At 37.0% G+C, this 8,419-nt stretch overlaps 1 pseudogene; it reads left to right on the top strand.

The window, feature by feature from the left end:
* Window positions 1–979: 979 nt before the first annotated feature.
* Window positions 980–1,370, top strand: LOC112862699 (NADH dehydrogenase [ubiquinone] 1 alpha subcomplex subunit 5-like; annotated as a pseudogene).
* Window positions 1,371–8,419: the final 7,049 nt, after the last annotated feature.

Below are 8,419 nucleotides of genomic sequence, written 5' to 3'. Positions count from 1 at the left end.
CTTGGAAAGGAGAGAACATACTAGATGTTTAGGGAGAATAGAGAAAGTGTGAATTTTTTTCAAGTTTTTTTTTAATTTATTTTGAGAGAGAGAGAGAGTAAAGTGAGGGAAGACCAGAGAGAGGAGAAATAGAGCATCCCAAGTGGGCTATGCACTGACAGCACAGAGCCCAATGTGGGGTTCGAATACACAAACCTTGAGATCATGACCTGAGCCGAAACCAAGAGTCAGATGTTTAACAGACGGAGCCACCCAGGCATCACAAGAAAGTGTGAGATTTTTATTTAGAAGAATGGAAGAGTGAAATGATAATGAAATCTAGTTGGATTCTTGGCCTACACCAGAGCCACTTGAAATTAATGATCAAGAATCTAACTAGTGAGCATGATCATGTACTCTTCCTTTTTTTTTTTAAGTTTTATTTTTATTTAAGTAATCTCTACACCCAATATGGGGCTCAAACTCATCACCCTGAGAGCAAGAGTCACATGCTTTTCTGACTTAGCCACCTGGGCACCCCTCATGTACATTTCTTTAGCCATCTTTAGTGTACAAGAGCAGGTTTGGAGTAGGTAAAGAGTTGCATTCAAGAAGGGTTAAGGTTTTGCCAGGCTAGTGTGATGAAGATATAGGGAAATGATAGAGTTAAATGTGTATGCAAGGTTGTTCTTATGTTGATAAACCATGAAAAGCAAGAATAAAGTGAGGATACAAAGAAGCAAGAAGGGATCAAAAAAAGCTGATAGAATTAGTGGGGTCACTCTTTGGTACAAGTTTTGATGTAGCTGGGGTAATGAAGAGAGTGAATGAGTTGAAAGGTAGCATGTGAGGGTTTAAGAGTTAGTGATACTTGAATTTAAAATTATAGAGAAGATGTAGCTTTGGACAATGATAAAGCCTATGACCTCATTGTTAAAGATAGCCACTAGCCACATGTGTCTGTTTAAATTTAAATTTTAATTAATTAAAATTAGCTGTCATGGTGGGTTTGCTGAAGAAGACCACTGGCCTTGTGTGATTGGCTATATGTGAGAGTCCACACGAGAGGCTTAGAATATTGTACACAAAGATTCTTGATGATCTTGAGCAAATTCCTAAAAATGCAGCATATAGAAAGTATACAGTATAGATTACAAATAAAAAGCTGGGTATGGTTAAAGCAGAACCGGATGTTAAGAAATTTTAAAAGACTAACTTCAGGGTGGCCAACTAGAAGAGGTGATTCTTCTGGCTGAAAATGAACTAAATCGGGCAAGAAAATGATACAGTGGAAATCATGGAAGCCTTTAACAGAAGAGCCTCTCGCCATCCAATGGAAATGGCCAATATCATTATTAAATGAAGAGTGTGTTGATGCGAAACTGATTTAATTAAATGTTCTGTTATATGAAAAAAACTAAAATCCAGTTTCTCAGTCACATCAGTCACTTTTCTAATGGTCAATAACTACATGTGTCTGATGGCTACCATATTGGGCAGTGCAGATACAGAATATTTCTGCCGTTACAAGAAGTTTTGGTAGAACAGTGCTGGAGGAAGTCTGGGAGTAAGTGATGGAGGTAGGTAGAGGACAAGATGGTTAGAGGAGTGAAGGTCAAGGGAGAAAGGGCACGGTATTTGAAGTATCATTGATTTGGATATTGAAATCATCAGAAATGATCACAGGAATAGTTCTGATGAGAGTGACAATGAGAGTCTTCAAGGAATGGGCTGGGAGTGGTGACATAGGAAGAGAAAGAAAGGTTAACAAGTGGTAAAGTCTGTTGGCATAAACTAAAGTTCAAGGGTTTTAGGAAGGAAAAGTGAATATTGATATCTGGAAGCAGCAAGAATACCTACTCCATCTCCAGGTCCAGTGGCAGTTATGGTGAAGGAGAGAAATAGCCATCACATGAGAGGTCTGCAATTCTCTAAAGGAAAAATTCAGAGAAGAAGCTGTTAACAAACTAAAAGTTCACAGGGGTACAGTGGAAGGGTTTTTATTTGGGAATGTACATAGCAATTTGGAGATGAGAAATGATACGGGATGACCTCCAAGCTCAAGGCTTTTTGAAAGGGCTGATATAAATAGAGGTGAAAGGCAAGTTGGGGTTAAGCCTAATGGTCTCCAAGGAATATTGCGGTGCTGTGGCTGTGTTATTTGTGGGGTAGATGAGTGGGATTTTCCTGGGATCCTCTTTTTTACTTCTTCCTATGAAGGTGTGGATCGGGGAAGGTCTTATCAAATGCATAATTCCTATTTTAAGGATGATAAGTCTAATACAGAGAGAGGTCATGTAACTTGCCTATGGGCACACAGCTAGCAAATGCAAAACTAGGATTCCAACCTTTGTAGTTTATTGTTCTTGCAAGTACATCAGAGGAGGCAGGTAGAATACAATAGAACCTGTCCCAGCTCTCTGCCTCTTATCCCAAAAGGTTTCAGATGTTGCTGTAAACTGTGAGGGATAAAGCCCTACAGATCAGGCTGGGAATGCACAGGACTGAAGAATATGGAGCAACTAGGATTGAGCAGATTTGCTTCCTCAGCAAACCCTTGAGAAAAGCCTTTGTCTGGAGCCAGAAATCGGAAACAGCTGCCTCTCAGTGGGGAAACCAGCTTAAAAGCAAGCTGAAGGCTCTTCCTCTCAGACTTTATCAGAGTCCAAGGAAAACCCCAGAACTTGATCATATCCCTTAAGAGTGTTCTCAATAGAACCTAAAGGATATTTTTCACCAAGGGCTCATTTCTTGTAATAAGTAAAACTAAAGACAAAAACTTCTAGTAATGACCGTACATCCATAATGATAATATCTTCCTAGTTATTCCTTCTATGGTAGAATCTATACCTACTAGCTATATTCTCACTGTCTGACTATGTAAATGTAAATGTTTAGTGCCTTCCAAAATGGGAAATGGAGATTATTCCTAAGAACATTGTGTTCACGGGTTGTTTTAATCAATGAGAAGATAGAGTTAACTTGTATACATCACAGGATTCAAGCAAATTTTGTAAACTGGTTCAGAATGTCAAATAGGGCTTTATAGTTTTGTTTTGTTTTGTTTTGTTTTGTTTTCAATTCAGCACTGAAACATTCTGATTGATTCACTTCATCATAAAATAAGTTGTTGGAAACAGAATTAGGGCTGTTTCCTTAATGGGCTCTGCCTAGAGAAGTCATCAGTATTATAGAAAGCTGCTATGGAGGACTTTTAGAAACTGACCAGGGTGCCAATAGATTTTTCCTCCTTTACTTTAAAGCAGTGGTTCTAATTAGCAAAGTTTTCAAATTTATTATTGCAGGATTTCAAATTTCTTATAGCTTCAAGAGCTGACATTCGTTAGGAATATGGACACTGCTGACCACCTACCTTTTACATTCCTTCCTAGCAAAGGGTCACGTGGACTGTTGGAGCACGGCTGTCATGACCTTGTTTGCATGTGCACTGTTGGAGAGCACACAATAGAGGTAATAGAGTTCAGTTATGGTTTTTAATTCTGTAAATGAATGGCTGAAGCAATAAGTTTAAAATGAAAAGGAAATAAAAGGAGAGGAAGCTAGAATCGAAATGCAGGCCCATATTCTGTATCCTAAAGGAAAGTGTGAGAATCGAAAAATAAACTTTTATTTTGCAGTCTATTGTCCTGACAAACTTTTCATATATAACTGTTTTAATCTGTTGCCAGATCAGTGTCCCTTTGTAAACATATGTTAAATCTGAGTGCAAAGAGATGAACAATAGCAATGCATCACTTAACTGCATCAACATTTTATGTAGTTGATCATGTAAAAAATCAGAAGCAGATTTAGCCTTTTCTGTGGACTGTAGGGACTAAGGGTCTGTTGACCACATTTCTGCTTTACAAACAGAGCTATCCAACCAAGACTTGTTTACTAACTGGAAATGTGGTCAAACACACTGTCCTTGATATTTTATTTGCTCTTCTAGGCTGACAAATTGATAACTTTGGAGTTATTTTGACAAAACTAGATACATATATAATTAGGAAAATAGAAGAAAAGAATCTGTGATATGGAAATGAATGATATCTGAATTAGAAATTGTTATTTTGGTGGGTAAAACAGAAGAAATGTAGTAATGTCCATATTTTCCAATATTTACCCTTTATATTATTTTATTTAATTAATTTAAGTTTTTTAAATGTTTGTTTTTGAGAGAGAGACAGAGCGCCAGTCAGGGAGGGGCACAGAGAGAGAGGGAGACACAGAATCTGAAGCAGGCTGCAGGCTCTGAGCTGTCAGCAATGAGTCTGTCGTGGGGCTTGAACTCATGTACTGTGAGATCATGACCTGAGCCGAAGTCAGATGCTTAACTGACTGAGCCACCCAGGTACCCCTAATATTTACTCATCTTAAAGCAAGACATAGGTTTCATATTTATATGCACTTCATTATATTTATAACACTACAATAGGGGAATTAGGAATTAAGATCCAATTTTCAGAAGCCAGAATTTTGGAAATTGGTCTCAGTTACATGAGGGTAAATTTAGGATTTGCAGATCTTTTTCACTTATTTCTCCTCATTCTATACTTATAATAACTATTACAGAGAGTCAAGGTTTATATCCTCCTCACTTCATAAATGAATAACAAAAGGTTCAGAGTAATTTTATGGCACAGCAAAAACAACCTTACACAAAGAGTTCCACAAACTGAATTTCTATTAATATATAATGTCTTTGGTAATTCAGTTAACACCTACATGCTTCTGTTTCCTCATTTGTAAAATCAGGAGCAGGAATTAATTTTGAAATCTATGAGGTCCTTGCAGTTAAAACAAACAAACAAACAAATAATAGTTTCTTGACAAACCAGGATCTCATTAAAGTCACTGGTGGAACAAAGACAGTACTCAGGACTCAGAATGGACTATTATCCAGATGATGAAACATGTCTGAAATCAAAAGCTGACCTGCAGAAGATGTATAGTTGTCTGCTTTTTTCCTTTACTTAGAGTCATCGGAAACATACAAAACTTATAATCTGTCTTAAAAATATATCTTCCTACCAAAAAAAAGATAAATTTTGTTCACTTAGCAAAAACCACTAAAAATACTAATCTGATAATTTTATGCCTAAAGTTAACATATACAGGAAATGATAATGATTAAAAAAATTTATAAATATCACCCTGATTAAACTCACTCATTATTTCGACCGAAGCAACTAAACATTTGTAAGGAAAATTATGCGACTGAATATACTGGGTTGAATGGTATTCTCCTCTAAAACTCATGTCCACATAGAACCTGTGAATGTGAGTTTTTGTAGGTGTCTTTGTAGGTGTAATCAAGGTAATATGATGTCATACTGGATTAGAGTGGGCCCTAAATTCAGTATGGCTGGCATCTTAGAAGAAAAGGGAAATTTGGACACAGACACAGATGGAGGGAGGTATGTCATGTGAAGATGGAGGCAGAGAGAGATAGGAGTGATACATCTATAAACCAAGGAACACTAAGGGGTGCCAGCAACCACCAGAAGCTAAGGGAGAGGCATGGGGCAATTTCTCCTTCAGAAATCCGAGAAGGAACCAACACTGCCAACACCTTCGTTTTGGATTTCTGACCTCCAGAACTGTTAGAAAATTAATTTTTGTTGTTTCAAGCCACCCATGTTGTAGTACTTTGTTATGGAAGACTTAGGAAACTGATACATGGACAGTCTGACCAAACACTATTAACAACTACTCATTTCAATTGAACTCTCAACACAGACCTGCAATTTTTCTCTCTGACTCTTCTATAAAATTATTATACATCTCCTACCTTCCCCTCCAAACCTTCATTGCAGCTTATAACGTGCTTCATTCCTACTCAAGACAAAAGAAGCCATCAGACAGGAATTCTCTCATCACCCATCAGCATCTGCTGCTGTTGCCACCAGTTTCCATATTATGCCATATCCTTGATCATCCAAAAGATGGCATGATCCTACCTTTTCTTTTGAAGGCCATCCTGTGATTTGTGTCCTGGATTCTGCACCCACATATATTCTCAAGCATTCTGATCCTGTCGTTAAGCATCTCCTTCTTAAAAAAAGAAAAGAAAGAACTTTCCATCCCATGTCTGTCTTCAGTTACAGTCCCATTTCATCATTTATCTTCAAAGCAAAAGTTCCTGAGTAATCTGAGCTTGTTTCTATTTCCCTATATTGCCTTCTTGACATACTCCACTTGGCATCTCTCCCCTCCATTCCATTGGACTTGTTCTTGACAAGGTAACCAGCCTGTTCCACATTGCTCAGTCCCGTGTTCCTGTTTTTCTCTTTTCTTCTTGATTTCTCAAGAGCATTTCATACTTGTAGACCAATATCACTTTGTTCAATATCACTTTTATTATGATGATTTAAAATGCTTTTATCACTGTTTTTGTTGTCATGATTATTTTACTGTTGACACTACCATGTTTTTCTGCTTTTCTTTTTCAGTATCCTTTATGAGATCTCCCTTGTCTTGCTGATTTCTAAATGTTGGAGTGATCCAGTTTAAATCTCTCATACTACCAAGTGAATTAATCCAATGCCATGTCTTTAAAACACCATCTATATGCTTAAGACCTAAAAATATTTTATCTTCAATTCTTACTTCTCTCATAAACTCTAGAGTCTTATACTCAATTCCACTTGAATATCTAATAGGACCATGTCCCAAACAGAACTCCAAACCTATCTGAAACCTTTTACTTTTAGTCTATTCCATATCATAAATAGCAGCAACATCTATTACATTGTTCAAGTCAAAACCATGGGTCACTCATGATTCTCCTCTTTTTCTCACCACCGCCCCCATTGCAAATTCATTGCCAAGTTAGCTCTCCTTCTAAAATATATCCAAAATCTATCCATCTCTTCATGTTCATTGCTATGACCTTGACCTAAGCCTCTATTATCTCTCATCTAGCCCACTGCCATAACAGATTAAATTGTATCTTTGCTTTCTGCTCTTCTCCCCTACAATCCACTCCCCACGTAGCACCAAAGTTACCTTACACAGCATCTCCCTGCTTCAAACTCTCTGATATGTGATCCATTCAATGAAGTTTGTCATACTCAACTCCTTACACTGGTCCTACAGAGTCTATTCATCCAACTTAATTTCCTATCAAGTTCAACCTGTCACAATGGCCCCATTGTGAAAAATATTGCTTGTTTTTTCCCTTTTTTCCTAAATACACCATGTTCCTTTAGCCCTCATGGTCTTTGTACTCATTTGCTCGCTTTGCCACACTTCTTGTTACTTCTGCCTAGAGTTCTCTTGCCCTAGATATTCATGTGGTTGAATTATTGTTATCTTTCAGGTCTTAGTTCAGTTATTGCCTTCTCCAAGATGGCTTCCCTAAAGCATCCAACCCCACCTGCTATGGTCCATCATGTTTTCCTGTTTCCTTTTCTTGTTAGCATGTATCAGTATCTGGTTCACTATAATATAAGCCCCATAAGAACAGGGACCATGATGTCTTTATTTATCACTTTATTCCCAGGACCTGACATAGATTAAGTAGACAACAAACATTTATTGATAAAGTCTTATTACTCACAAGTACTATGCAAAATACAACTGATTTAGTCACAGAGATATTATAATTTCTTACATGTAAAACATGTATTTATCTCATATTCTTCATATCATATATGATATAAATTGTGAGTTATGTCCATTCATAATTACAAGTTAAAATATTATAACAATTATTTCTACAAACTTATAAACTCAAAACTTTTCTTTTTTTTTTCTTCCACAAATAGAATTTCACAATTAGATACAAGGAATACAATGGTCACTGCAGATGACCAATTTTCAGAGTTAAGCCTCTGTTGTTTTTCTGGTCATTGGGCAGCCAATCCAGAAGACAGCAATTCTATCTAATTGTGCTCAAAAGAACCAGAGCTTTTAGTTCACATACTAAGAGTGCATTGGCCTTTTCACTGTCACCAAGACAAAATTATTGGGGATATTCATTATATTCTAATTATTTCTCCCTTTTCCCAAGATTACTTGTTTGTGATTGTTTAAGGCTCTGTCAGGTGCTCTATATTCAACTTTCTCCTATAATATCTGATGGGAGCATAGAAAAGAGAAAACTACGTATTGTTTTTTTCTGGGTCTTTATACTGCTTTGTGGATTGAACAAGGAACAAATCTTTATTGAAAACTGTTATATGCAGACACTCTGTTGGGTGTGCATAAAATTTTGCATAGTTTACTTCATTAAATTCTGCTAAAACAATCCTTTAGGGAAGATGTGGAGATTAGGTGTGGTCTTCAGATGTTAGGTGATTGTTGAGCCTAATGCTGCTTACTTCCAAAGTTCACACTCTTTTCACTCTACTCTCAGAGAACAACTCTGATAACAAAGAAATAACATTTTTAAAGTGACATGTATTGGGTCAGATAGGAGGCTTTCTCCTGGCTG

Source organism: Puma concolor, chromosome B2 (genome assembly GCF_028749965.1).
Source record: "Puma concolor isolate L17-30 chromosome B2, mPumCon1.1.hap2, whole genome shotgun sequence".
Classification (NCBI taxonomy): domain Eukaryota; kingdom Metazoa; phylum Chordata; class Mammalia; order Carnivora; family Felidae; genus Puma; species Puma concolor.
Note: the sequence above shows the minus strand (reverse complement) of the source record. Positions and strands in the feature narration are given on the sequence as shown.